The following is a 23,809-nucleotide window of genomic DNA, read 5'->3' on the forward strand; positions in this document are numbered from 1 at the left end:
TCTTGTTCGCTTTAATCTTTATGCACTCACTATCTTGCTCCCCTCCATTAATTCTTTCAGACTTGAAAAAACGGTGTATGCAACTTTCCTCCCTTGGTAACCGTGCACAAGCTCCCAGGTGAGCGGAGTTATTCCTTTCTAGATCTGCCGCATCCTCGGATAAATGTAGTAATATCACGGGGCCCACAATGCACGACGAATGCCAAAAGCCCAGTTTTGCACCGTTCCCATTCAGTAATGACGGTCGTTCCGCAAATGGTCCGAGTATCCGGCACGTTGTTTCCAGTTGTCTCGCCGAAACAACATATGGAATTTGCAAATAGTATATCAAAAATAAAATATTAATAAAATTGGGGTGCAACACGAGGACTTCCCAGGAGGTCACCCATCCTAGTACTACTCTCGCCCAAGCACGCTTAACTTCGGAGTTCTGATGGGATCCGGTGCATTAGTGCTGGTATGATCGCACCCGTTTGCTTCTTGTTCGCTTTAATCTTTATGCACTCACTATCTTGCTCCCCTCCATTAATTCTTTCAGACTTGAAAAAACGGTGTATGCAACTTTCCTCCCTTGGTAACCGTGCACAAGCTCCCAGGTGAGCGGAGTTATTCCTTTCTAGATCTGCCGCAGCCCCGGATAAATGTAGTAATATCGCGGGGCCCACAATGCACGACGAATGCCAAAAGACCGGTTTTGCACCGTTCCCATTCAGTAATGACGGTCGTGTCGCAAATGGTCCGAGTATCCGGCACGTTGTTTCCAGTTGTCTCGCCGAAACGACATATGGAATTTGCAAATAGTATATCAAAAATAAAATATTAATAAAATTGGGGTGCAACACGAGGACTTCCCAGGAGGTCACCCATCCTAGTACTACTCTCGCCCAAGCACGCTTAACTTCGGAGTTCTGATGGGATCCGGTGCATTAGTGCTGGTATGATCGCACCCGTTTGCTTCTTGTTCGCTTTAATCTTTATGCACTCACTATCTTGCTCCCCTCCATTAATTCTTTCAGACTTGAAAAAACGGTGTATGCAACTTTCCTCCCTTGGTAACCGTGCACAAGCTCCCAGGTGAGCGGAGTTATTCCTTTCTAGATCTGTCGCTGCCCCGGATAAATGTAGTAATATCGCGGGGCCCACAATGCACTACGAATGCCAAAAGACCGGTTTTGCACCGTTCCCATTCAGTAATGACGGTCGTGTCGCAAATGGTCCGAGTATCCGGCACGTTGTTTCCAGTTGTCTCGCCGAAACGACATATGGAATTTGCAAATAGTATATCAAAAATAAAATATTAATAAAATTGGGGTGCAACACGAGGACTTCCCAGGAGGTCACCCATCCTAGTACTACTCTCGCCCAAGCACGCTTAACTTCGGAGTTCTGATGGGATACGGTGCATTAGTGCTGGTATGATCGCACCCGTTTTCTTCTTGTTCGCTTTAATCTTTATGCACTCACTATCTTGCTCCCCTCCATTAATTCTTTCAGACTTGAAAAAACGGTGTATGCAACTTTCCTCCCTTGGTAACCGTGCACAAGCTCCCAGGTGAGCGGAGTTATTCCTTTCTAGATCTGCCGCATCCCCGGATAAATGTAGTAATATCACGGGGCCCACAATGCACGACGAATGCCAAAAGCCCGGTTTTGCACCGTTCCCATTCAGTAATGACGGTCGTTCCGCAAATGGTCCGAGTATCCGCACGTTGTTTCCAGTTGTCTCGCCGAAACGACATATGGAATTTGCAAATAGTATATCAAAAATAAAATATTAATAAAATTGGGGTGCAACACGAGGACTTCCCAGGAGGTCACCCATCCTAGTACTACTCTCGCCCAAGCACGCTTAACTTCGGAGTTCTGATGGGATACGGTGCATTAGTGCTGGTATGATCGCACCCGTTTTCTTCTTGTTCGCTTTAATCTTTATGCACTCACTATCTTGCTCCCCTCCATTAATTCTTTCAGACTTGAAAAAACGGTGTATGCAACTTTCCTCCCTTGGTAACCGTGCACAAGCTCCCAGGTGAGCGGAGTTATTCCTTTCTAGATCTGCCGCATCCCCGGATAAATGTAGTAATATCGCGGGGCCCACAATGCACGACGAATGCCAAAAGCCCGCTTTTGCACCGTTCCCATTCAGTAATGACGGTCGTGCCGCAAATGGTCCGAGTATCTCGCACGTTGTTTCCAGTTGTCTCGCCGAAACAACATATGGAATTTGCAAATAGTATATCAAAAATAAAATATTAATAAAATTGGGGTGCAACACGCGGACTTCCCAGGAGGTCACCCATCCTAATACTACTCTCGCCCAAGCACGCTTAACTTCGGAGTTCTGATGGGATCCGGTGCATTAGTGCTGGTATGATCGCACCCGTTTGCTTCTTGTTCGCTTTAATCTTTATGCACTCACTATCTTGCTCCCCTCCATTACATCTTTCAGACTTGAAAAAACGGTGTATGCAACTTTCCTCCCTTGGTAACCGTGCACAAGCTCCCAGGTGAGCGGAGTTATTCCTTTCTATATCTGCCGCATCCTCGGATAAATGTAGTAATATCACGGGGCCCACAATGCACGACGAATGCCAAAAGCCCAGTTTTGCACCGTTCCCATTCAGTAATGACGGTCGTGCCGCAAATGGTCCGAGTATCTCGCACGTTGTTTCCAGTTGTCTCGCCGAAACAACATATGGAATTTGCAAATAGTATATCAAAAATAAAATATTAATAAAATTGGGGTGCAACACGAGGACTTCCCAGGAGGTCACCCATCCTAGTACTACTCTCGCCCAAGCACGCTTAACTTCGGAGTTCTGATGGGATACGGTGCATTAGTGCTGGTATGATCGCACCCGTTTTCTTCTTGTTCGCTTTAATCTTTATGCACTCACTATCTTGCTCCCCTCCATTAATTCTTTCAGACTTGAAAAAACGGTGTATGCAACTTTCCTCCCTTGGTAACCGTGCACAAGCTCCCAGGTGAGCGGAGTTATTCTTTTCTAGATCTGCCGCATCCCCGGATAAATGTAGTAATATCGCGGGGCCCACAATGCACGACGAATGCCAAAAGCCCGGTTTTGCACCGTTCCCATTCAGTAATGACGGTCGTTCCGCAAATGGTCCGAGTATCCGGCACGTTGTTTCCAGTTGTGTCGCCGAAACGACATATGGAATTTGCAAATAGTATATCAAAAATAAAATATTAATAAAATTGGGGTGCAACACGAGGACTTCCCAGGAGGTCACCCATCCTAATACTACTCTCGCCCAAGCACGCTTAACTTCGGAGTTCTGATGGGATCCGGTGCATTAGTGCTGGTATGATCGCACCCGTTTGCTTCTTGTTCGCTTTAATCTTTATGCACTCACTATCTTGCTCCCCTCCATTAATTCTTTCAGACTTGAAAAAACGGTGTATGCAACTTTCCTCCCTTGGTAACCGTGCACAAGCTCCCAGGTGAGCGGAGTTATTCCTTTCTAGATCTGTCGCTGCCCCGGATAAATGTAGTAATATCGCGGGGCCCACAATGCACTACGAATGCCAAAAGACCGGTTTTGCACCGTTCCCATTCAGTAATGACGGTCGTGTCGCAAATGGTCCGAGTATCCGGCACGTTGTTTCCAGTTGTCTCGCCGAAACGACATATGGAATTTGCAAATAGTATATCAAAAATAAAATATTAATAAAATTGGGGTGCAACACGAGGACTTCCCAGGAGGTCACCCATCCTAGTACTACTCTCGCCCAAGCACGCTTAACTTCGGAGTTCTGATGGGATCCGGTGCATTAGTGCTGGTATGATCGCACCCGTTTGCTTCTTGTTCGCTTTAATCTTTATGCACTCACTATCTTGCTCCCCTCCATTAATTCTTTCAGACTTGAAAAAACGGTGTATGCAACTTTCCTCCCTTGGTAACCGTGCACAAGCTCCCAGGTGAGCGGAGTTATTCCTTTCTAGATCTGCCGCAGCCCCGGATAAATGTAGTAATATCATGGGGCCCACAATGCACTACGAATGCCAAAAGACCGGTTTTGCACCGTTCCCATTCAGTAATGACGGTCGTGCCGCAAATGGTCCGAGTATCCGGCACGTTGTTTCCAGTTGTCTCGCCGAAACGACATATGGAATTTGCAAATAGTATATCAAAAATAAAATATTAATAAAATTGGGGTGCAACACGAGGACTTCCCAGGAGGTCACCCATCCTAGTACTACTCTCGCCCAAGCACGCTTAACTTCGGAGTTCTGATGGGATACGGTGCATTAGTGCTGGTATGATCGCACCCGTTTTCTTCTTGTTCGCTTTAATCTTTATGCACTCACTATCTTGCTCCCCTCCATTAATTCTTTCAGACTTGAAAAAACGGTGTATGCAACTTTCCTCCCTTGGTAACCGTGCACAAGCTCCCAGGTGAGCGGAGTTATTCCTTTCTAGATCTGCCGCATCCCCGGATAAATGTAGTAATATCACGGGGCCCACAATGCACGACGAATGCCAAAAGCCCAGTTTTGCACCGTTCCCATTCAGTAATGACGGTCGTTCCGCAAATGGTCCGAGTATCCGCACGTTGTTTCCAGTTGTCTCGCCGACACGACATATGGAATTTGCAAATAGTATATCAAAAATAAAATATAAATAAAATTGGGGTGCAACACGAGGACTTCCCAGGAGGTCACCCATCCTAGTACTACTCTCGCCCAAGCACGCTTAACTTCGGAGTTCTGATGGGATACGGTGCATTAGTGCTGGTATGATCGCACCCGTTTTCTTCTTGTTCGCTTTAATCTTTATGCACTCACTATCTTGCTCCCCTCCATTAATTCTTTCAGACTTGAAAAAACGGTGTATGCAACTTTCCTCCCTTGGTAACCGTGCACAAGCTCCCAGGTGAGCGGAGTTATTCCTTTCTAGATCTGCCGCATCCCCGGATAAATGTAGTAATATCACGGGGCCCACAATGCACGACGAATGCCAAAAGCCCGCTTTTGCACCGTTCCCATTCAGTAATGACGGTCGTGCCGCAAATGGTCCGAGTATCTCGCACGTTGTTTCCAGTTGTCTCGCCGAAACAACATATGGAATTTGCAAATAGTATATCAAAAATAAAATATTAATAAAATTGGGGTGCAACACGCGGACTTCCCAGGAGGTCACCCATCCTAATACTACTCTCGCCCAAGCACGCTTAACTTCGGAGTTCTGATGGGATCCGGTGCATTAGTGCTGGTATGATCGCACCCGTTTGCTTCTTGTTCGCTTTAATCTTTATGCACTCACTATCTTGCTCCCCTCCATTACATCTTTCAGACTTGAAAAAACGGTGTATGCAACTTTCCTCCCTTGGTAACCGTGCACAAGCTCCCAGGTGAGCGGAGTTATTCCTTTCTATATCTGCCGCATCCTCGGATAAATGTAGTAATATCACGGGGCCCACAATGCACGACGAATGCCAAAAGCCCAGTTTTGCACCGTTCCCAATCAGTAATGACGGTCGTGCCGCAAATGGTCCGAGTATCTCGCACGTTGTTTCCAGTTGTCTCGCCGAAACAACATATGGAATTTGCAAATAGTATATCAAAAATAAAATAATAATAAAATTGGGGTGCAACACGAGGACTTCCCAGGAGGTCACCCATCCTAGTACTACTCTCGCCCAAGCACGCTTAACTTCGGAGTTCTGATGGGATACGGTGCATTAGTGCTGGTATGATCGCACCCGTTTTCTTCTTGTTCGCTTTAATCTTTATGCACTCACTATCTTGCTCCCCTCCATTAATTCTTTCAGACTTGAAAAAACGGTGTATGCAACTTTCCTCCCTTGGTAACCGTGCACAAGCTCCCAGGTGAGCGGAGTTATTCTTTTCTAGATCTGCCGCATCCCCGGATAAATGTAGTAATATCGCGGGGCCCACAATGCACGACGAATGCCAAAAGCCCGGTTTTGCACCGTTCCCATTCAGTAATGACGGTCGTTCCGCAAATGGTCCGAGTATCCGGCACGTTGTTTCCAGTTGTGTCGCCGAAACGACATATGGAATTTGCAAATAGTATATCAAAAATAAAATATTAATAAAATTGGGGTGCAACACGAGGACTTCCCAGGAGGTCACCCATCCTAGTACTACTCTCGCCCAAGCACGCTTAACTTCGGAGTTCTGAAGGGATCCGGTGCATTAGTGCTGGTATGATCGCACCCGTTTGCTTCTTGTTCGCTTTAATCTTTATGCACTCACTATCTTGCTCCCCTCCATTAATTCTTTCAGACTTGAAAAAACGGTGTATGCAACTTTCCTCCCTTGGTAACCGTGCACAAGCTCCCAGGTGAGCGGAGTTATTCCTTTCTAGATCTGTCGCTGCCCCGGATAAATGTAGTAATATCGTGGGGCCCACAATGCACTACGAATGCCAAAAGACCGGTTTTGCACCGTTCCCATTCAGTAATGACGGTCGTGTCGCAAATGGTCCGAGTATCCGGCACGTTGTTTCCAGTTGTCTCGCCGAAACGACATATGGAATTTGCAAATAGTATATCAAAAATAAAATATTAATAAAATTGGGGTGCAACACGAGGACTTCCCAGGAGGTCACCCATCCTAGTACTACTCTCGCCCAAGCACGCTTAACTTCGGAGTTCTGATGGGATCCGGTGCATTAATGCTGGTATGATCGCACCCGTTTTCTTCTTGTTCGCTTTAATCTTTATGCACTCACTATCTTGCTCCCTTCCATTAATTCTTTCAGACTTGAAAAAACGGTGTATGCAACTTTCCTCCCTTGGTAACCGTGCACAAGCTCCCAGGTGAGCGGAGTTATTCCTTTCTAGATCTGCCGCATCCCCGGATAAATGTAGTAATATCACGGGGCCCACAATGCACGACGAATGCCAAAAGCCCAGTTTTGCACCGTTCCCATTCAGTAATGATGGTCGTGCCTCGCACGTTGTTTCCAGTTGTCTCGCCGAAACGACATATGGAATTTGCAAATAGTATATCAAAAATAAAATATTAATAAAATTGGGGTGCAACACGAGGACTTCCCAGGAGGTCACCCATCCTAGTACTACTCTCGCCCAAGCACGATTAACTTCGGAGTTCTGATGGGATCCGGTGCATTAGTGCTGGTATGATCGCACCCGTTTGCTTCTTGTTCGCTTTAATCTTTATGCACTCACTATCTTGCTCCCCTCCATTAATTCTTTCAGACTTGAAAAAACGGTGTATGCAACTTTCCTCCCTTGGTAACCGTGCACAAGCTCCCAGGTGAGCGGAGTTATTCCTTTCTAGATCTGTCGCAGCCCCGGATAAATGTAGTAATATCGTGGGGCCCACAATGCACTACGAATGCCAAAAGACCGGTTTTGCACCGTTCCCATTCAGTAATGACGGTCGTGTCGCAAATGGTCCGAGTATCCGGCACGTTATTTCCAGTTGTCTCGCCGAAACGACATATGGAATTTGCAAATAGTATATCAAAAATAAAATATTAATAAAATTGGGGTGCAACACGAGGACTTCCCAGGAGGTCACCCATCCTAGTACTACTCTCGCCCAAGCACGCTTAACTTCGGAGTTCTGATGGGATACGGTGCATTAGTGCTGGTATGATCGCACCCGTTTTCTTCTTGTTCGCTTTAATCTTTATGCACTCACTATCTTGCTCCCCTCCATTAATTCTTTCAGACTTGAAAAAACGGTGTATGCAACTTTCCTCCCTTGGTAACCGTGCACAAGCTCCCAGGTGAGCGGAGTTATTCTTTTCTAGATCTGCCGCATCCCCGGATAAATGTAGTAATATCGCGGGGCCCACAATGCACGACGAATGCCAAAAGCCCGGTTTTGCACCGTTCCCATTCAGTAATGACGGTCGTTCCGCAAATGGTCCGAGTATCCGCACGTTGTTTCCAGTTGTCTCGCCGACACGACATATGGAATTTGCAAATAGTATATCAAAAATAAAATATAAATAAAATTGGGGTGCAACACGAGGACTTCCCAGGAGGTCACCCATCCTAGTACTACTCTCGCCCAAGCACGCTTAACTTCGGAGTTCTGATGGGATACGGTGCATTAGTGCTGGTATGATCGCACCCGTTTTCTTCTTGTTCGCTTTAATCTTTATGCACTCACTATCTTGCTCCCCTCCATTAATTCTTTCAGACTTGAAAAAACGGTGTATGCAACTTTCCTCCCTTGGTAACCGTGCACAAGCTCCCAGGTGAGCGGAGTTATTCCTTTCTAGATCTGCCGCATCCCCGGATAAATGTAGTAATATCGCGGGGCCCACAATGCACGACGAATGCCAAAAGCCCGCTTTTGCACCGTTCCCATTCAGTAATGACGGTCGTGCCGCAAATGGTCCGAGTATCCCGCACGTTGTTTCCAGTTGTCTCGCCGAAACAACATATGGAATTTGCAAATAGTATATCAAAAATAAAATATTAATAAAATTGGGGTGCAACACGCGGACTTCCCAGGAGGTCACCCATCCTAGTACTACTCTCGCCCAAGCACGCTTAACTTCGGAGTTCTGATGGGATCCGGTGCATTAGTGCTGGTATGATCGCACCCGTTTGCTTCTTGTTCGCTTTAATCTTTATGCACTCACTATCTTGCTCCCCTCCATTACATCTTTCAGACTTGAAAAAACGGTGTATGCAACTTTCCTCCCTTGGTAACCGTGCACAAGCTCCCAGGTGAGCGGAGTTATTCCTTTCTATATCTGCCGCATCCTCGGATAAATGTAGTAATATCACGGGGCCCACAATGCACGACGAATGCCAAAAGCCCAGTTTTGCACCGTTCCCATTCAGTAATGACGGTCGTGCCGCAAATGGTCCGAGTATCTCGCACGTTGTTTCCAGTTGTCTCGCCGAAACAACATATGGAATTTGCAAATAGTATATCAAAAATAAAATATTAATAAAATTGGGGTGCAACACGAGGACTTCCCAGGAGGTCACCCATCCTAGTACTACTCTCGCCCAAGCACGCTTAACTTCGGAGTTCTGATGGGATACGGTGCATTAGTGCTGGTATGATCGCACCCGTTTTCTTCTTGTTCGCTTTAATCTTTATGCACTCACTATCTTGCTCCCCTCCATTAATTCTTTCAGACTTGAAAAAACGGTGTATGCAACTTTCCTCCCTTGGTAACCGTGCACAAGCTCCCAGGTGAGCGGAGTTATTCTTTTCTAGATCTGCCGCATCCCCGGATAAATGTAGTAATATCGCGGGGCCCACAATGCACGACGAATGCCAAAAGCCCGGTTTTGCACCGTTCCCATTCAGTAATGACGGTCGTTCCGCAAATGGTCCGAGTATCCGGCACGTTGTTTCCAGTTGTGTCGCCGAAACGACATATGGAATTTGCAAATAGTATATCAAAAATAAAATATTAATAAAATTGGGGTGCAACACGAGGACTTCCCAGGAGGTCACCCATCCTAGTACTACTCTCGCCCAAGCACGCTTAACTTCGGAGTTCTGATGGGATCCGGTGCATTAGTGCTGGTATGATCGCACCCGTTTGCTTCTTGTTCGCTTTAATCTTTATGCACTCACTATCTTGCTCCCCTCCATTAATTCTTTCAGACTTGAAAAAACGGTGTATGCAACTTTCCTCCCTTGGTAACCGTGCACAAGCTCCCAGGTGAGCGGAGTTATTCCTTTCTAGATCTGTCGCTGCCCCGGATAAATGAAGTAATATCGTGGGGCCCACAATGCACTACGAATGCCAAAAGACCGGTTTTGCACCGTTCCCATTCAGTAATGACGGTCGTGTCGCAAATGGTCCGAGTATCCGGCACGTTGTTTCCAGTTGTCTCGCCGAAACGACATATGGAATTTGCAAATAGTATATCAAAAATAAAATATTAATAAAATTGGGGTGCAACACGAGGACTTCCCAGGAGGTCACCCATCCTAGTACTACTCTCGCCCAAGCACGCTTAACTTCGGAGTTCTGATGGGATCCGGTGCATTAATGCTGGTATGATCGCACCCGTTTTCTTCTTGTTCGCTTTAATCTTTATGCACTCACTATCTTGCTCCCTTCCATTAATTCTTTCAGACTTGAAAAAACGGTGTATGCAACTTTCCTCCCTTGGTAACCGTGCACAAGCTCTCAGGTGAGCGGAGTTATTCCTTTCTAGATCTGCCGCATCCCCGGATAAATGTAGTAATATCACGGGGCCCACAATGCACGACGAATGCCAAAAGCCCAGTTTTGCACCGTTCCCATTCAGTAATGATGGTCGTGCCTCGCACGTTGTTTCCAGTTGTCTCGCCGAAACGACATATGGAATTTGCAAATAGTATATCAAAAATAAAATATTAATAAAATTGGGGTGCAACACGAGGACTTCCCAGGAGGTCACCCATCCTAATACTACTCTCGCCCAAGCACGCTTAACTTCGGAGTTCTGATGGGATCCGGTGCATTAGTGCTGGTATGATCGCACCCGTTTTCTTCTTGTTCGCTTTAATCTTTATGCACTCACTATCTTGCTCCCCTCCATTAATTCTTTCAGACTTGAAAAAACGGTGTATGCAACTTTCCTCCCTTGGTAACCGTGCACAAGCTCCCAGGTGAGCGGAGTTATTCCTTTCTAGATCTGTCGCTGCCCCGGATAAATGTAGTAATATCGTGGGGCCCACAATGCACTACGAATGCCAAAAGACCGGTTTTGCACCGTTCCCATTCAGTAATGACGGTCGTGTCGCAAATGGTCCGAGTATCCGGCACGTTGTTTCCAGTTGTCTCGCCGAAACGACATATGGAATTTGCAAATAGTATATCAAAAATAAAATATTAATAAAATTGGGGTGCAACACGAGGACTTCCCAGGAGGTCACCCATCCTAGTACTACTCTCGCCCAAGCACGCTTAACTTCGGAGTTCTGATGGGATCCGGTGCATTAGTGCTGGTATGATCGCACCCGTTTTCTTCTTGTTCGCTTTAATCTTTATGCACTCACTATCTTGCTCCCTCCATTAATTCTTTCAGACTTGAAAAAACGGTGTATGCAACTTTCCTCCCTTGGTAACCGTGCACAAGCTCCCAGGTGAGCGGAGTTATTCCTTTCTAGATCTGCCGCATCCCCGGATAAATGTAGTAATATCACGGGGCCCACAATGCACGACGAATGCCAAAAGCCCAGTTTTGCACCGTTCCCATTCAGTAATGACGGTCGTGCCGCAAATGGTCCGAGTATCTCGCACGTTGTTTCCAGTTGTCTCGCCGAAACGACATATGGAATTTGCAAATAGTATATCAAAAATAAAATATTAATAAAATTGGGGTGCAACACGAGGACTTGCCAGGAGGTCACCCATCCTAGTACTACTCTCGCCCAAGCACGCTTAACTTCGGAGTTCTGATGGGATCCGGTGCATTAGTGCTGGTATGATCGCACCCGTTTGCTTCTTGTTCGCTTTAATCTTTATGCACTCACTATCTTGCTCCCCTCCATTAATTCTTTCAGACTTGAAAAAACGGTGTATGCAACTTTCCTCCCTTGGTAACCGTGCACAAGCTCCCAGGTGAGCGGAGTTATTCCTTTCTAGATCTGCCGCAGCCCCGGATAAATGTAGTAATATCGCGGGGCCCACAATGCACTACGAATGCCAAAAGACCGGTTTTGCACCGTTCCCATTCAGTAATGACGGTCGTGCCGCAAATGGTCCGAGTATCCGGCACGTTGTTTCCAGTTGTCTCGCCGAAACGACATATGGAATTTGCAAATAGTATATCAAAAATAAAATATTAATAAAATTGGGGTGCAACACGAGGACTTCCCAGGAGGTCACCCATCCTAGTACTACTCTCGCCCAAGCACGCTTAACTTCGGAGTTCTGATGGGATCCGGTGCATTAGTGCTGGTATGATCGCACCCGTTTTCTTCTTGTTCGCTTTAATCTTTATGCACTCACTATCTTGCTCCCCTCCATTAATTCTTTCAGACTTGAAAAAACGGTGTATGCAACTTTCCTCCCTTGGTAACCGTGCACAAGCTCCCAGGTGAGCGGAGTTATTCCTTTCTAGATCTGCCGCATCCTCGGATAAATGTAGTAATATCACGGGGCCCACAATGCACGACGAATGCCAAAAGCCCAGTTTTGCACCGTTCCCATTCAGTAATGACGGTCGTGCCGCAAATGGTCCGAGTATCTCGCACGTTGTTTCCAGTTGTCTCGCCGAAACAACATATGGAATTTGCAAATAGTATATCAAAAATAAAATATTAATAAAATTGGGGTGCAACACGAGGACTTCCCAGGAGGTCACCCATCCTAGTACTACTCTCGCCCAAGCACGCTTAACTTCGGAGTTCTGATGGGATCCGGTGCATTAGTGCTGGTATGATCGAACCCGTTTGCTTCTTGTTCGCTTTAATCTTTATGCACTCACTATCTTGCTCCCCTCCATTAATTCTTTCAGACTTGAAAAAACGGTGTATGCAACTTTCCTCCCTTGGTAACCGTGCACAAGCTCCCAGGTGAGCGGAGTTATTCCTTTCTAGATCTGCCGCATCCTCGGATAAATGTAGTAATATCACGGGGCCCACAAAGCACGACGAATGCCAAAAGCCCGGTTTTGCACCGTTCCCATTCAGTAATGACGGTCGTTCCGCAAATGGTCCGAGTATCCGGCACGTTGTTTCCAGTTGTCTCGCCGAAACGACATATGGAATTTGCAAATAGTATATCAAAAATAAAATATTAATAAAATTGGGGTGCAACACGAGGACTTCCCAGGAGGTCACCCATCCTAGTACTACTCTCGCCCAAGCACGCTTAACTTCGGAGTTCTGATGGGATCCGGTGCATTAGTGCTGGTATGATCGCACCCGTTTTCTTCTTGTTCGCTTTAATCTTTATGCACTCACTATCTTGCTCCCCTCCATTAATTCTTTCAGACTTGAAAAAACGGTGTATGCAACTTTCCTCCCTTGGTAACCGTGCACAAGCTCCCAGGTGAGCGGAGTTATTCCTTTCTAGATCTACCGCATCCCCGGATAAATGTAGTAATATCACGGTGCCCACAATGCACGACGAATGCCAAAAGCCCGGTTTTGCACCGTTCCCATTCAGTAATGACGGTCGTGCCGCAAATGGTCCGAGTATCCGGCACGTTGTTTCCACTTGTCTCGCCGAAACGACATATGGAATTTGCAAATAGTATATCAAAAATAAAATATTAATAAAATTGGGGTGCAACACGAGGACTTCCCAGGAGGTCACCCATCCTACTACTACTCTCGCCCAAACACGCTTAACTTCGGAGTTCTGATGGGATCCGGTGCATTAGTGCTGGTATGATCGCACCCGTTTTCTTCTTGTTCGCTTTAATCTTTATGCACTCACTATCTTGCTCCCCTCCATTAATTCTTTCAGACTTGAAAAAACGGTGTATGCAACTTTCCTCCCTTGGTAACCGTGCACAAACTCGCAGGTGAGTGGAGTTATTCCTTTCTAGATCTGTCGCTGCCCCGGATAAATGTAGTAATATCGTGGGGCCACAATGCACTACGATTGCCAAAAGACCGGTTTTGCACCGTTCCCATTCAGTAATGACGGTCGTGCCGCAAATGGTCCGAGTATCCGGCACGTTGTTTCCAGTTGTCTCGCCGAAACGACATATGGAATTTGCAAATAGTATATCAAAAATAAAATATTAATAAAATTGTGGTGCAACACGAGGACTTCCCAGGAGGTCACCCATCCTAGTACTACTCTCGCCCAAACACGCTTAACTTCGGAGTTCTGATGGGATCCGGTGCATTAGTGCTGGTATGATCGCACCCGTTTTCTTCTTGTTCGCTTTAATCTTTATGCACTCACTATCTTGCTCCCTCCATTAATTCTTTCAGACTTGAAAAAACGGTGTATGCAACTTTCCTCCCTTGGTAACCGTGCACAAGCTCCCAGGTGAGCGGAGTTATTCCTTTCTAGATCTGCCGCATCCTCGGATAAATGTAGTAATATCACGGGGCCCACAATGCACGACGAATGCCAAAAGCCCAGTTTTGCACCGTTCCCATTCAGTAATGATGGTCGTGCCGCAAATGGTCCGAGTATCTCGCACGTTGTTTCCAGTTGTCTCGCCGAAACGACATATGGAATTTGCAAATAGTATATCAAAAATAAAATATTAATAAAATTGGGGTGCAACACGAGGACTTCCCAGGAGGTCACCCATCCTAGTACTACTCTCGCCCAAGCACGCTTAACTTCGGAGTTCTGATGGGATCCGGTGCATTAGTGCTGGTATGATCGCACCCGTTTGCTTCTTGTTCGCTTTAATCTTTATGCACTCACTATCTTGCTCCCCTCCATTAATTCTTTCAGACTTGAAAAAACGGTGTATGCAACTTTCCTCCCTTGGTAACCGTGCACAAGCTCCCAGGTGAGCGGAGTTATTCCTTTCTAGATCTGTCGCTGCCCCGGATAAATGTAGTAATATCGTGGGGCCCACAATGCACTACGAATGCCAAAAGAACGGTTTTGCACCGTTCCCATTCAGTAATGACGGTCGTGCCGCAAATGGTCCGAGTATCCGGCACGTTGTTTCCAGTTGTCTCGCCGAAACGACATATGGAATTTGCAAATAGTATATCAAAAATAAAATATTAATAAAATTGGGGTGCAACACGAGGACTTCCCAGGAGGTCACCCATCCTAGTACTACTCTCGCCCAAGCACGCTTAACTTCGGAGTTCTGATGGGATCCGGTGCATTAGTGCTGGTATGATCGCACCCGTTTTCTTCTTGTTCGCTTTAATCTTTATGCACTCACTATCTTGCTCCCCTCCATTAATTCTTTCAGACTTGAAAAAACGGTGTATGCAACTTTCCTCCCTTGGTAACCGTGCACAAGCTCCCAGGTGAGCGGAGTTATTCCTTTCTAGATCTGCCGCATCCTCGGATAAATGTAGTAATATCACGGGGCCCACAATGCACGACGAATGCCAAAAGCCCAGTTTTGCACCGTTCCCATTCAGTAATGACGGTCGTGCCGCAAATGGTCCGAGTATCTCGCACGTTGTTTCCAGTTGTCTCGCCGAAACGACATATGGAATTTGCAAATAGTATATCAAAAATAAAATATTAATAAAATTGGGGTGCAACACGAGGACTTCCCAGGAGGTCACCCATCCTAGTACTACTCTCGCCCAAGCACGCTTAACTTCGGAGTTCTGATGGGATCCGGTGCATTAGTGCTGGTATGATCGAACCCGTTTGCTTCTTGTTCGCTTTAATCTTTATGCACTCACTATCTTGCTCCCCTCCATTAATTCTTTCAGACTTGAAAAAACGGTGTATGCAACTTTCCTCCCTTGGTAACCGTGCACAAGCTCCCAGGTGAGCGGAGTTATTCCTTTCTAGATCTGCCGCATCCTCGGATAAATGTAGTAATATCACGGGGCCCACAATGCACGACGAATGCCAAAAGCCCGGTTTTGCACCGTTCCCATTCAGTAATGACGGTCGTGCCGCAAATGGTCCGAGTATCCGGCACGTTGTTTCCAGTTGTCTCGCCGAAACGACATATGGAATTTGCAAATAGTATATCAAAAATAAAATATTAATAAAATTGGGGTGCAACACGAGGACTTCCCAGGAGGTCACCCATCCTAGTACTACTCTCGCCCAAGCACGCTTAACTTCGGAGTTCTGATGGGATCCGGTGCATTAGTGCTGGTATGATCGCACCCGTTTTCTTCTTGTTCGCTTTAATCTTTATGCACTCACTATCTTGCTCCCCTCCATTAATTCTTTCAGACTTGAAAAAACGGTGTATGCAACTTTCCTCCCTTGGTAACCGTGCACAAGCTCCCAGGTGAGCGGAGTTATTCCTTTCTAGATCTACCGCATCCCCGGATAAATGTAGTAATATCACGGTGCCCACAATGCACGACGAATGCCAAAAGCCCAGTTTTGCACCGTTCCCATTCAGTAATGACGGTCGTGCCGCAAATGGTCCGAGTATCCGGCACGTTGTTTCCAGTTGTCTCGCCGAAACAACATATGGAATTTGCAAATAGTATATCAAAAATAAAATATTAATAAAATTGAGTTGCAACACGAGGACTTCCCAGGAGGTCACCCATCCTAGTACTACTCTCGCCCAAGCACGCTTAACTTCGGAGTTCTGATGGGATCCGGTGCATTAGTGCTGGTATGATCGCACCCGTTTTCTTCTTGTTCGCTTTAATCTTTATGCACTCACTATCTTGCTCCCCTCCATTAATTCTTTCAGACTTGAAAAAACGGTGTATGCAACTTTCCTCCCTTGGTAACCGTGCACAAACTCGCAGGTGAGCGGAGTTATTCCTTTCTAGATCTGTCGCTGCCCCGGATAAATGTAGTAATATCGCGGGGCCACAATGCACTACGAATGCCAAAAGACCGGTTTTGCACCGTTCCCATTCAGTAATGACGGTCGTGCCGCAAATGGTCCGAGTATCCGGCACGTTGTTTCCAGTTGTCTCGCCGAAACGACATATGGAATTTGCAAATAGTATATCAAAAATAAAATATTAATAAAATTGTGGTGCAACACGAGGACTTCCCAGGAGGTCACCCATCCTAGTACTACTCTCGCCCAAACACGCTTAACTTCGGAGTTCTGATGGGATCCGGTGCATTAGTGCTGGTATGATCGCACCCGTTTTCTTCTTGTTCGCTTTAATCTTTATGCACTCACTATCTTGCTCCCCTCCATTAATTCTTTCAGACTTGAAAAAACGGTGTATGCAACTTTCCTCCCTTGGTAACCGTGCACAAGCTCCCAGGTGAGCGGAGTTATTCCTTTCTAGATCTGCCGCATCCCCGGATAAATGTAGTAATATCGCGGGGCCCACAATGCACGACGAATGCCAAAAGCCCAGTTTTGCACCGTTCCCATTCAGTAATGACGGTCGTTCCGCAAATGGTCCGAGTATCCGGCACGTTGTTTCCAGTTGTCTCGCCGAAACGACATATGGAATTTGCAAATAGTATATCAAAAATAAAATATTAATAAAATTGGGGTGCAACACGAGGACTTCCCAGGAGGTCACCCATCCTAGTACTACTCTCGCCCAAGCACGCTTAACTTCGGAGTTCTGATGGGATTCGGTGCATTAGTGCTGGTATGATCGCACCCGTTTGCTTCTTGTTCGCTTTAATCTTTATGCACTCACTATCTTGCTCCCCTCCATTAATTCTTTCAGACTTGAAAAAACGGTGTATGCAACTTTCCTCCCATGGTAACCGTGCACAAGCTCCCAGGTGAGCGGAGTTATTCCTTTCTAGATCTGCCGCATCCCCGGATAAATGTAGTAATATCGCGGGGCCCACAATGCACGACGAATGCCAAAAGCCCAGTTTTGCACCGTTCCCATTCAGTAATGACGGTCGTGCCGCAAATGGGATCCGGTGCATTAGTGCCGGTACGATCGCAACCGTTTGCATCTTGTTCGCAGAAATCTTTATGCTCTCACTGTTTTGCTCCCCTCCATTAATCCTTTCAGATTTGAAAAAACGGTGTATGCAACTTTCCTTCCTTGGTTACCGTGCACAAGCTCCCAGGTGAGCGGAGTTATTCCTTTGTAGATCTGTCGCTGCCCCGGATAAATGTAGTAATATCGTGGGGCCCACAATGCACGACGAATGCCAAAAGCCCAGTTTTGCACCGATCCCATTCAGTAATGACGGTCGTGCCTCGCACGTTGTTTCCAGTTGTCTCGCCGAAACGACATATGGAATTCGCAAATGCTTCTTGTTCGCTTTAATCTTTATGCACTCACTATCTTGCTCCCCTCCATTAATTCTTTCAGACTTGAAAAAACGGTGTATGCAACTTTCCTCCCTTGGTAACCGTGCACAAGCTCCCAGGTGAGCGGAGTTATTCCATTCTAGATCTGTCGCTGCCCCGGATAAATGTAGTAATATCGCGGGGCCCACAATGCACGACGAATGCATAAAGCCCGGTTTTGCACCGTTGCCATTCAGTAATGACGGTCGTGCCGCAAATGGTCCGAGTATCCGGCACGTTGTTTCCAGTTGTCTCGCCGAAACGACATATGGAATTTGCAAATAGTATATCAAAAATAAAATATTAATAAAATTGGGGTGCAACACGAGGACTTCCCAGGAGGTCACCCATCCTAGTACTACTCTCGCCCAAGCACGCTTAACTTCAAAGTTCTGATGGGATCCGGTGCATTAGTGCTGGTATGATCGCACCCGTTTGCATCTTGTTCGCATAAATCTTTATGCACTCACTATCTTGCACCCCTCCATTAATCCTTTCAGACTTGAAAAAACGGTGTATGCAACTTTCCTCCCTTGGTAACCGTGCACAAGCTACCAGGTGAGCGGAGTTATTCCTTTCTAGATCTGTCGCAGCCCCGGATAAATGTAGTAATATCGCGGGGCCCACAATGCACGACAAATTCCAAAAGCCCGGTTTTGCACCGTTCCCATTCAGTAATGAAGGTCGTGCCGCCAATGGTCCGAGTATCCGGCACGTTGTTTCCAGTTGTCTCGCCGAAACGACATATGGAATTTGCAAATAGTATATCAAAAATAAAATATTAATAAAATTGGGGTGCAACACGAGGACTTCCCAGGAGGTCACCCATCCTAGTACTACTCTCGCCCAAGCACGCTTAACTTCGGAGTTCTGATAGGATCCGGTGCACTAGTGCTGGTATGATCGCACCCGTTTGCTTCTTGTTCGCTTTAATCTTTATGCACTCACTATCTTGCTCCCCTCCATTAATTCATTCAGACTTGAAAAAACGGTGTATGCAACTTTCCTCCCTTGGTAACCGTGCACAAGCTCCCAGGTGAGCGGAGTTATTCCTTTCTAGATCTGTCGCTGCCCCGGATAAATGTAGTAATATCGCGGGGCCCACAATGCACGACGAATGCCAAAAGCCCGGTTTTGCACCGTTCCCATTCAGTAATGACGGTCGTGCCGCAAATGGTCCGAGTATCCGGCACGTTGTTTCCAGTTGTCTCGCCGAAACGACATATGGAATTTGCAAATAGTATATCAAAAATAAAATATTAATAAAATTGGGGTGCAACACGAGGACTTCCCAGGAGGTCACCCATCCTAGTACTACTCTCGCCCAAGCACGCTTAACTTCGGAGTTCTGATGGGATCCGGTGCATTAGTGCTGGTATGATCGCACCCGTTTGCTTCTTGTTCGCTTTAATCTTTATGCACTCACTATCATGCTCCCCTCCATTAATTCTTTCAGACTTGAAAAAACGGTGTATGCAACTTTCCTCCCTTGGTAACCGTGCACAAGCTCCCAGGTGAGCGGAGTTATTCCTTTCTAGATCTGCCGCATCCTCGGATAAATGTAGTAATATCACGGGGCCCACAAAGCACGACGAATGCCAAAAGCCCGGTTTTGCACCGTTCCCATTCAGTAATGACGGTCGTTCCGCAAATGGTCCGAGTATTCGGCACGTTGTTTCCAGTTGTCTCGCCGAAACGACATATGGAATTTGCAAATAGTATATCAAAAATAAAGTATTAATAAAATTGGGGTGCAACACGAGGACTTCCCAGGAGGTCACCCATCCTAGTACTACTCTCGCCCAAGCACGCTTAACTTCGGAGTTCTGATGGGATTCGGTGCATTAGTGCTGGTATGATCACACCCGTTTGCTCCTTGTTCGCTTTAATCTTTATGCACTCACTATCTTGCTCCCCTCCATTAATTCTTTCAGACTTGAAAAACCGGTGTATGCAACTTTCCTCCCTTGGTAACCGTGCACAAGCTCCCAGGTGAGCGGAGTTATTTCTTTCTAGATCTGCCGCATCCCCGGATAAATGTAGTAATATCGCGGGGCCCACAATGCACGACGAATGCCAAAAGCCCGGTTTTGCACCGTTCCCATTCAGTAATGACAGTCGTTCCGCAAATGGTCCGAGTATCCGGCACGTTGTTTCCAGTTGTCTCGCCGAAACGACATATGGAATTTGCAAATAGTATATCAAAAATAAAATATTAATAAAATTGGGGTGCAACACGAGGACTTCCCAGTAGGTCACCCATCCTAGTACTACTCTCGCCCAAGCACGCTTAACTTCGGAGTTCTGATGGATCCGGTGCATTAGTGCTGGTATGATCGCACCCGTTTGCTTCTTGTTCGCTTTAATCTTTATGCACTCACTATCTTGCTCCCCTCCATTAATTCTTTCAGACTTGAAAAAACGGTGTATGCAACTTTCCTCCCTTGGTAACCGTGCACAAGCTCCCAGGTGAGCGGAGTTATTCCTTTCTAGATCTGTCGCTGCCCCGGATAAATGTAGTAATATCGCGGGGCCCACAATGCACGACGAATGCCAAAAGCCTGTTTTGCACCGTTCCCATTCAGTAATGACGGTCGTGCCGCCAATGGTCCGAGTATCCGGCACGTTGTTTCCAGTTGTCTCGCCGAAACGACATATGGAATTTGCAAATAGTATATCAAAAATAAAATATTAATAAAATTGGGGTGCAACACGAGGACTTCCCAGGAGGTCACCCATCCTAATACTACTCTCGCCCAAACACGCTTAACTTCGGAGTTCTGATGGGATCCGGTGCATTAGTGCTGGTATGATCGCACCCGTTTGCTTCTTGGTCGCTTTAATCTTTATGCACTCACTATCTTGCTCCCCTCCATTAATTCTTTCAGACTTGAAAAAACGGTGTATGCAACTTTCCTCCCTTGGTAACCGTGCACAAGCTCCCAGGTGAGCGGAGTTATTCCTTTCTAGATCTGCCGCATCCCCGGATAAATGTAGTAATATCACGGGGCCCACAATGCACGACGAATGCCAAAAGCCCGGTTTTGCACCGTTCCCATTCAGTAATGACAGTCGTTCCGCAAATGGTCCGAGTATCCGGCACGTTGTTTCCAGTTGTCTCGCCGAAACGACATATGGAATTTGCAAATAGTATATCAAAAATAAAATATTAATAAAATTGGGGTGCAACACGAGGACTTCCCAGTAGGTCACCCATCCTAGTACTACTCTCGCCCAAGCACGCTTAACTTCGGAGTTCTGATGGATCCGGTGCATTAGTGCTGGTATGATCGCACCCGTTTGCTTCTTGTTCGCTTTAATCTTTATGCACTCACTATCTTGCTCCCCTCCATTAATTCTTTCAGACTTGAAAAAACGGTGTATGCAACTTTTCTCCCTTGGTAACCGTGCACAAGCTCCCAGGTGAGCGGAGTTATTCCTTTCTTGATCTGTCGCTGCCCCGGATAAATGTAGTAATATCGCGGGGCCCACAATGCACGACGAATGCCAAAAGCCTGTTTTGCACCGTTCCCATTCAGTAATGACGGTCGTGCCGCCAATGGTCCGAGTATCCGGCACGTTGTTTCCAGTTGTCTCGCCGAAACGACATATGGAATTTGCAAATAATATATCAAAAATAAAATATTAATAAAATTGGGGTGCAACACGAGGACTTCCCAGGAGGTCACCCATCCTAATACTACTCTCGCCCAAACACGCTTAACTTCAGAGTTCTGATGGGATCCGGTGCATTAGTGCTGGTATGATCGCACCCGTTTGCTTCTTGTTCGCTTTAATCTTTATGCACTCACTATCTTGCTCCCCTCCATTAATTCTTTCAGACTTGAAAAAACGGTGTATGCAACTTTCCTCCCTTGGTAACCGTGCACAAGCTCCCAGGTGAGCGGAGTTATTCCTTTCTAGATCTGTCGCAGCCCCGGATAAATGTAGTAATATCGCGGGGCCCACAATGCACGACGAATGCCAAAAGCCCAGTTTTGCACCGTTCCCATTCAGTAATGACGGTCGTTCCGCAAATGGTCCGAGTATCCGGCACGTTGTTTCCAGTTGTCTCGCCGAAACGACATATGGAATTTGCAAATAGTATATCAAAAATAAAATATTAATAAAATTGGGGTGCAACACGAGGACTTCCCAGGAGGTCACCCATCCTAGTACTACTCTCGCCCAAGCACGCTTAACTTCGGAGTTCTGATGGATCCGGTGCATTAGTGCTGGTATGATCGCACCCGTTTGCTTCTTGTTCGCTTTAATCTTTATGCACTCACTATCTTGCTCCCCTCCATTAATTCTTTCAGACTTGAAAAAACGGTGTATGCAACTTTCCTCCCTTGGTAACCGTGCACAAGCTCCCAGGTGAGTGGAGTTATTCCTTTCTAGATCTGTCGTTGCCCCGGATAAATGTAGTAATATCGCGGGGCCCACAATGCACGACGAATGCCAAAAGCCTGTTTTGCACCGTTCCCATTCAGTAATGACGGTCGTGCCGCCAATGGTCCGAGTATCCGGCACGTTGTTTCCAGTTGTCTCGCCGAAACGACATATGGAATTTGCAAATAGTATATCAAAAATAAAATATTAATAAAATTGGGGTGCAACACGAGGACTTCCTAGGAGGTCACCCATCCTAGTACTACTCTCGCCCAAGCACGCTTAACTTCGGAGTTCTGATGGGATCCGGTGCATTAGTGCTGGTATGATCGCACCCGTTTGCTTCTTGTTCGCTTTAATCTTTATGCACTCACTATCATGCTCCCCTCCATTAATTCTTTCAGACTTGAAAAAACGGTGTATGCAACTTTCCTCCCTTGGTAACCGTGCACAAGCTCCCAGGTGAGCGGAGTTATTCCTTTCTAGATCTGCCGCATCCTCGGATAAATGTAGTAATATCACGGGGCCCACAAAGCACGACGAATGCCAAAAGCCCGGTTTTGCACCGTTCCCATTCAGTAATGACGGTCGTTCCGCAAATGGTCCGAGTATTCGCACGTTGTTTCCAGTTGTCTCGCCGAAACGACATATGGAATTTGCAAATAGTATATCAAAAATAAAGTATTAATAAAATTGGGGTGCAACACGAGGACTTCCCAGGAGGTCACCCATCCTAGTACTACTCTCGCCCAAGCACGCTTAACTTCGGAGTTCTGATGGGATACGGTGCATTAGTGCTGGTATGATCACACCCGTTTGCTCCTTGTTCGCTTTAATCTTTATGCACTCACTATCTTGCTCCCCTCCGTTAATTCTTTCAGACTTGAAAAACCGGTGTATGCAACTTTCCTCCCTTGGTAACCGTGCACAAGCTCCCAGGTGAGCGGAGTTATTTCTTTCTAGATCTGCCGCATCCCCGGATAAATGTAGTAATATCGCGGGGCCCACAATGCACGACGAATGCCAAAAGCCCGGTTTTGCACCGTTCCCATTCAGTAATGACAGTCGTTCCGCAAATGGTCCGAGTATCCGGCACGTTGTTTCCAGTTGTCTCGCCGAAACGACATATGGAATTTGCAAATAGTATATCAAAAATAAAATATTAATAAAATTGGGGTGCAACACGAGGACTTCCCAGTAGGTCACCCATCCTAGTACTACTCTCGCCCAAGCACGCTTAACTTCGGAGTTCTGATGGATCCGGTGCATTAGTGCTGGTATGATCGCACCCGTTTGCTTCTTGTTCGCTTTAATCTTTATGCACTCACTATCTTGCTCCCCTCCATTAATTCTTTCAGACTTGAAAAAACGGTGTATGCAACTTTCCTCCCTTGGTAACCGTGCACAAGCTCCCAGGTGAGTGGAGTTATTCCTTTCTACATCTGTCGCTGCCCCGGATAAATGTAGTAATATCGCGGGGCCCACAATGCACGACGAATGCCAAAAGCCTGTTTTGCACCGTTCCCATTTAGTAATGACGGTCGTGCCGCCAATGGTCCGAGTATCCGGCGCGTTGTTTCCAGTTGTCTCGCCGAAACGACATATGGA

The 23,809-nt window shown here is 46.5% G+C and overlaps 48 non-coding genes across 48 annotated transcripts; all 48 read right to left on the minus strand.

Moving 5' to 3' along the window:
* Positions 1-352: 352 nt before the first annotated feature.
* LOC148860305 (5S ribosomal RNA) lies at positions 353-471 on the minus strand. Its single transcript, XR_016095604.1, has one exon. It is a non-coding gene; the product is annotated as a 5S ribosomal RNA (ribosomal RNA).
* A 359-nt stretch (positions 472-830) lies between these two features.
* Positions 831-949, minus strand: LOC148860306 (5S ribosomal RNA). Its single transcript, XR_016095605.1, has one exon. It is a non-coding gene; the product is annotated as a 5S ribosomal RNA (ribosomal RNA).
* A 359-nt stretch (positions 950-1,308) lies between these two features.
* On the minus strand, positions 1,309-1,427 carry LOC148860307 (5S ribosomal RNA). Its single transcript, XR_016096743.1, has one exon. It is a non-coding gene; the product is annotated as a 5S ribosomal RNA (ribosomal RNA).
* A 358-nt stretch (positions 1,428-1,785) lies between these two features.
* Positions 1,786-1,904, minus strand: LOC148860308 (5S ribosomal RNA). Its single transcript, XR_016096745.1, has one exon. It is a non-coding gene; the product is annotated as a 5S ribosomal RNA (ribosomal RNA).
* Positions 1,905-2,263: 359 nt separating this feature from the next.
* On the minus strand, positions 2,264-2,382 carry LOC148860309 (5S ribosomal RNA). Its single transcript, XR_016096029.1, has one exon. It is a non-coding gene; the product is annotated as a 5S ribosomal RNA (ribosomal RNA).
* A 359-nt stretch (positions 2,383-2,741) lies between these two features.
* Positions 2,742-2,860, minus strand: LOC148860310 (5S ribosomal RNA). The gene has a single exon (XR_016096746.1). It is a non-coding gene; the product is annotated as a 5S ribosomal RNA (ribosomal RNA).
* A 359-nt stretch (positions 2,861-3,219) lies between these two features.
* Positions 3,220-3,338, minus strand: LOC148860311 (5S ribosomal RNA). Its single transcript, XR_016095891.1, has one exon. It is a non-coding gene; the product is annotated as a 5S ribosomal RNA (ribosomal RNA).
* Positions 3,339-3,697: 359 nt separating this feature from the next.
* LOC148860312 (5S ribosomal RNA) lies at positions 3,698-3,816 on the minus strand. The gene has a single exon (XR_016095606.1). It is a non-coding gene; the product is annotated as a 5S ribosomal RNA (ribosomal RNA).
* Positions 3,817-4,175: 359 nt separating this feature from the next.
* LOC148860313 (5S ribosomal RNA) lies at positions 4,176-4,294 on the minus strand. The gene has a single exon (XR_016096748.1). It is a non-coding gene; the product is annotated as a 5S ribosomal RNA (ribosomal RNA).
* Positions 4,295-4,652: 358 nt separating this feature from the next.
* LOC148860314 (5S ribosomal RNA) lies at positions 4,653-4,771 on the minus strand. Its single transcript, XR_016096749.1, has one exon. It is a non-coding gene; the product is annotated as a 5S ribosomal RNA (ribosomal RNA).
* A 359-nt stretch (positions 4,772-5,130) lies between these two features.
* On the minus strand, positions 5,131-5,249 carry LOC148860315 (5S ribosomal RNA). Its single transcript, XR_016096031.1, has one exon. It is a non-coding gene; the product is annotated as a 5S ribosomal RNA (ribosomal RNA).
* A 359-nt stretch (positions 5,250-5,608) lies between these two features.
* On the minus strand, positions 5,609-5,727 carry LOC148860316 (5S ribosomal RNA). The gene has a single exon (XR_016096750.1). It is a non-coding gene; the product is annotated as a 5S ribosomal RNA (ribosomal RNA).
* A 359-nt stretch (positions 5,728-6,086) lies between these two features.
* Positions 6,087-6,205, minus strand: LOC148860317 (5S ribosomal RNA). The gene has a single exon (XR_016095830.1). It is a non-coding gene; the product is annotated as a 5S ribosomal RNA (ribosomal RNA).
* A 359-nt stretch (positions 6,206-6,564) lies between these two features.
* Positions 6,565-6,683, minus strand: LOC148860318 (5S ribosomal RNA). Its single transcript, XR_016095698.1, has one exon. It is a non-coding gene; the product is annotated as a 5S ribosomal RNA (ribosomal RNA).
* A 341-nt stretch (positions 6,684-7,024) lies between these two features.
* Positions 7,025-7,143, minus strand: LOC148860319 (5S ribosomal RNA). The gene has a single exon (XR_016095838.1). It is a non-coding gene; the product is annotated as a 5S ribosomal RNA (ribosomal RNA).
* A 359-nt stretch (positions 7,144-7,502) lies between these two features.
* LOC148860320 (5S ribosomal RNA) lies at positions 7,503-7,621 on the minus strand. Its single transcript, XR_016096751.1, has one exon. It is a non-coding gene; the product is annotated as a 5S ribosomal RNA (ribosomal RNA).
* A 358-nt stretch (positions 7,622-7,979) lies between these two features.
* On the minus strand, positions 7,980-8,098 carry LOC148860321 (5S ribosomal RNA). The gene has a single exon (XR_016096752.1). It is a non-coding gene; the product is annotated as a 5S ribosomal RNA (ribosomal RNA).
* A 359-nt stretch (positions 8,099-8,457) lies between these two features.
* Positions 8,458-8,576, minus strand: LOC148860322 (5S ribosomal RNA). Its single transcript, XR_016095642.1, has one exon. It is a non-coding gene; the product is annotated as a 5S ribosomal RNA (ribosomal RNA).
* A 359-nt stretch (positions 8,577-8,935) lies between these two features.
* Positions 8,936-9,054, minus strand: LOC148860323 (5S ribosomal RNA). The gene has a single exon (XR_016096753.1). It is a non-coding gene; the product is annotated as a 5S ribosomal RNA (ribosomal RNA).
* A 359-nt stretch (positions 9,055-9,413) lies between these two features.
* Positions 9,414-9,532, minus strand: LOC148860324 (5S ribosomal RNA). Its single transcript, XR_016095608.1, has one exon. It is a non-coding gene; the product is annotated as a 5S ribosomal RNA (ribosomal RNA).
* A 359-nt stretch (positions 9,533-9,891) lies between these two features.
* Positions 9,892-10,010, minus strand: LOC148860325 (5S ribosomal RNA). Its single transcript, XR_016095699.1, has one exon. It is a non-coding gene; the product is annotated as a 5S ribosomal RNA (ribosomal RNA).
* Positions 10,011-10,351: 341 nt separating this feature from the next.
* On the minus strand, positions 10,352-10,470 carry LOC148860326 (5S ribosomal RNA). Its single transcript, XR_016095892.1, has one exon. It is a non-coding gene; the product is annotated as a 5S ribosomal RNA (ribosomal RNA).
* A 359-nt stretch (positions 10,471-10,829) lies between these two features.
* On the minus strand, positions 10,830-10,948 carry LOC148860327 (5S ribosomal RNA). Its single transcript, XR_016095609.1, has one exon. It is a non-coding gene; the product is annotated as a 5S ribosomal RNA (ribosomal RNA).
* Positions 10,949-11,306: 358 nt separating this feature from the next.
* Positions 11,307-11,425, minus strand: LOC148860328 (5S ribosomal RNA). Its single transcript, XR_016096579.1, has one exon. It is a non-coding gene; the product is annotated as a 5S ribosomal RNA (ribosomal RNA).
* Positions 11,426-11,784: 359 nt separating this feature from the next.
* Positions 11,785-11,903, minus strand: LOC148860329 (5S ribosomal RNA). Its single transcript, XR_016095610.1, has one exon. It is a non-coding gene; the product is annotated as a 5S ribosomal RNA (ribosomal RNA).
* A 359-nt stretch (positions 11,904-12,262) lies between these two features.
* On the minus strand, positions 12,263-12,381 carry LOC148860330 (5S ribosomal RNA). The gene has a single exon (XR_016096652.1). It is a non-coding gene; the product is annotated as a 5S ribosomal RNA (ribosomal RNA).
* Positions 12,382-12,740: 359 nt separating this feature from the next.
* Positions 12,741-12,859, minus strand: LOC148860331 (5S ribosomal RNA). The gene has a single exon (XR_016095611.1). It is a non-coding gene; the product is annotated as a 5S ribosomal RNA (ribosomal RNA).
* A 359-nt stretch (positions 12,860-13,218) lies between these two features.
* Positions 13,219-13,337, minus strand: LOC148860332 (5S ribosomal RNA). Its single transcript, XR_016096427.1, has one exon. It is a non-coding gene; the product is annotated as a 5S ribosomal RNA (ribosomal RNA).
* A 358-nt stretch (positions 13,338-13,695) lies between these two features.
* On the minus strand, positions 13,696-13,814 carry LOC148860333 (5S ribosomal RNA). Its single transcript, XR_016096553.1, has one exon. It is a non-coding gene; the product is annotated as a 5S ribosomal RNA (ribosomal RNA).
* A 358-nt stretch (positions 13,815-14,172) lies between these two features.
* On the minus strand, positions 14,173-14,291 carry LOC148860334 (5S ribosomal RNA). Its single transcript, XR_016095612.1, has one exon. It is a non-coding gene; the product is annotated as a 5S ribosomal RNA (ribosomal RNA).
* A 359-nt stretch (positions 14,292-14,650) lies between these two features.
* LOC148860335 (5S ribosomal RNA) lies at positions 14,651-14,769 on the minus strand. The gene has a single exon (XR_016095613.1). It is a non-coding gene; the product is annotated as a 5S ribosomal RNA (ribosomal RNA).
* Positions 14,770-15,128: 359 nt separating this feature from the next.
* On the minus strand, positions 15,129-15,247 carry LOC148860336 (5S ribosomal RNA). The gene has a single exon (XR_016096653.1). It is a non-coding gene; the product is annotated as a 5S ribosomal RNA (ribosomal RNA).
* A 359-nt stretch (positions 15,248-15,606) lies between these two features.
* On the minus strand, positions 15,607-15,725 carry LOC148860337 (5S ribosomal RNA). Its single transcript, XR_016095614.1, has one exon. It is a non-coding gene; the product is annotated as a 5S ribosomal RNA (ribosomal RNA).
* A 359-nt stretch (positions 15,726-16,084) lies between these two features.
* On the minus strand, positions 16,085-16,203 carry LOC148860338 (5S ribosomal RNA). Its single transcript, XR_016096479.1, has one exon. It is a non-coding gene; the product is annotated as a 5S ribosomal RNA (ribosomal RNA).
* Positions 16,204-16,561: 358 nt separating this feature from the next.
* Positions 16,562-16,680, minus strand: LOC148860339 (5S ribosomal RNA). Its single transcript, XR_016096554.1, has one exon. It is a non-coding gene; the product is annotated as a 5S ribosomal RNA (ribosomal RNA).
* Positions 16,681-17,039: 359 nt separating this feature from the next.
* LOC148860340 (5S ribosomal RNA) lies at positions 17,040-17,158 on the minus strand. The gene has a single exon (XR_016096565.1). It is a non-coding gene; the product is annotated as a 5S ribosomal RNA (ribosomal RNA).
* Positions 17,159-18,123: 965 nt separating this feature from the next.
* LOC148860341 (5S ribosomal RNA) lies at positions 18,124-18,242 on the minus strand. The gene has a single exon (XR_016096626.1). It is a non-coding gene; the product is annotated as a 5S ribosomal RNA (ribosomal RNA).
* Positions 18,243-18,601: 359 nt separating this feature from the next.
* Positions 18,602-18,720, minus strand: LOC148860342 (5S ribosomal RNA). Its single transcript, XR_016096646.1, has one exon. It is a non-coding gene; the product is annotated as a 5S ribosomal RNA (ribosomal RNA).
* A 359-nt stretch (positions 18,721-19,079) lies between these two features.
* LOC148860343 (5S ribosomal RNA) lies at positions 19,080-19,198 on the minus strand. Its single transcript, XR_016095615.1, has one exon. It is a non-coding gene; the product is annotated as a 5S ribosomal RNA (ribosomal RNA).
* Positions 19,199-19,557: 359 nt separating this feature from the next.
* LOC148860344 (5S ribosomal RNA) lies at positions 19,558-19,676 on the minus strand. Its single transcript, XR_016096779.1, has one exon. It is a non-coding gene; the product is annotated as a 5S ribosomal RNA (ribosomal RNA).
* Positions 19,677-20,035: 359 nt separating this feature from the next.
* LOC148860345 (5S ribosomal RNA) lies at positions 20,036-20,153 on the minus strand. The gene has a single exon (XR_016097504.1). It is a non-coding gene; the product is annotated as a 5S ribosomal RNA (ribosomal RNA).
* A 358-nt stretch (positions 20,154-20,511) lies between these two features.
* On the minus strand, positions 20,512-20,630 carry LOC148860346 (5S ribosomal RNA). Its single transcript, XR_016096452.1, has one exon. It is a non-coding gene; the product is annotated as a 5S ribosomal RNA (ribosomal RNA).
* Positions 20,631-20,989: 359 nt separating this feature from the next.
* LOC148860347 (5S ribosomal RNA) lies at positions 20,990-21,107 on the minus strand. The gene has a single exon (XR_016097505.1). It is a non-coding gene; the product is annotated as a 5S ribosomal RNA (ribosomal RNA).
* Positions 21,108-21,465: 358 nt separating this feature from the next.
* On the minus strand, positions 21,466-21,584 carry LOC148860348 (5S ribosomal RNA). Its single transcript, XR_016097008.1, has one exon. It is a non-coding gene; the product is annotated as a 5S ribosomal RNA (ribosomal RNA).
* A 359-nt stretch (positions 21,585-21,943) lies between these two features.
* On the minus strand, positions 21,944-22,061 carry LOC148860349 (5S ribosomal RNA). The gene has a single exon (XR_016097105.1). It is a non-coding gene; the product is annotated as a 5S ribosomal RNA (ribosomal RNA).
* A 358-nt stretch (positions 22,062-22,419) lies between these two features.
* On the minus strand, positions 22,420-22,538 carry LOC148860350 (5S ribosomal RNA). Its single transcript, XR_016096040.1, has one exon. It is a non-coding gene; the product is annotated as a 5S ribosomal RNA (ribosomal RNA).
* Positions 22,539-22,896: 358 nt separating this feature from the next.
* On the minus strand, positions 22,897-23,015 carry LOC148860351 (5S ribosomal RNA). Its single transcript, XR_016097043.1, has one exon. It is a non-coding gene; the product is annotated as a 5S ribosomal RNA (ribosomal RNA).
* Positions 23,016-23,374: 359 nt separating this feature from the next.
* Positions 23,375-23,492, minus strand: LOC148860352 (5S ribosomal RNA). Its single transcript, XR_016097506.1, has one exon. It is a non-coding gene; the product is annotated as a 5S ribosomal RNA (ribosomal RNA).
* Between the last annotated feature and the right edge of the window lie 317 nt (positions 23,493-23,809).

The sequence above is a fragment of the Nelumbo lutea genome, chromosome 4, assembly GCF_056320005.1.
Source record: "Nelumbo lutea isolate HS-2025 chromosome 4, American lotus-T2T, whole genome shotgun sequence".
Taxonomy (NCBI): domain Eukaryota; kingdom Viridiplantae; phylum Streptophyta; class Magnoliopsida; order Proteales; family Nelumbonaceae; genus Nelumbo; species Nelumbo lutea.